An 834-nucleotide genomic window follows, 5' to 3' on the forward strand; every position below is an offset into this window, starting at 1 on the left:
GTGATACTGATTTGATGGAAAATATGGGTTGAGTGTAGCCTCAGGTCTTGTGAGAGGAATGTATAACTTTGGAAAAAATATAGAGTTCTTAGGCTAGTTATATAACCAGCAAAGAAATTGGATAGTGAGGTGAGGTTAGGAGCAAGCATTCTATAAAAATGAATAATTTAACAAGTAATTTCATAATTAANAAAACATTGTAAATTATTTTGAGATAATATGTATCATAATATATTATATTATTGACGTATAGATTATATATATAATATATAACATGATGAGGGTTTAAGTACTGTAACATTAATATTAATATATGTATATTACATATACGTAAAATATATATATTAGTTAGTATACGTAACATATATATTAATTAATATAATATAGGTATTATTTAATTACGTAGGTTGAATTATATTAATATAATATAGTTACGTATAATATTATATAACAGTACGTATGTTATTATTTTTTATTAATATAATATAGTTTTATATATAATAATAGGTTGTATAATATAATTTTATAATATTATAATATGAATGTGGTTTAATATAAATTAAAAATGTTTCTGTAATGGTTTAATAGAAAATTTATAATAGAAGTATAATTTAATATAATTATTATAATATAGTTGAAGGAAACATGGTTTTATATTTGTACAGCGTCTAGGTATTGGAAATAAATTGTAAAAGATTATGGAATTGATTAACTTAGATTAATTCAGGGAATGATTATTTTAAAATTTGTGATTGGTGAATAAGGTATTGTTGAGATTATGTATATGTTGATTGTGATAAAAAAAGAATAAAATATATATATATATATATATAT

The sequence above is a fragment of the Vigna radiata genome, chromosome 7 (genome assembly GCF_000741045.1).
Source record: "Vigna radiata var. radiata cultivar VC1973A chromosome 7, Vradiata_ver6, whole genome shotgun sequence".
NCBI lineage: Eukaryota > Viridiplantae > Streptophyta > Magnoliopsida > Fabales > Fabaceae > Vigna > Vigna radiata.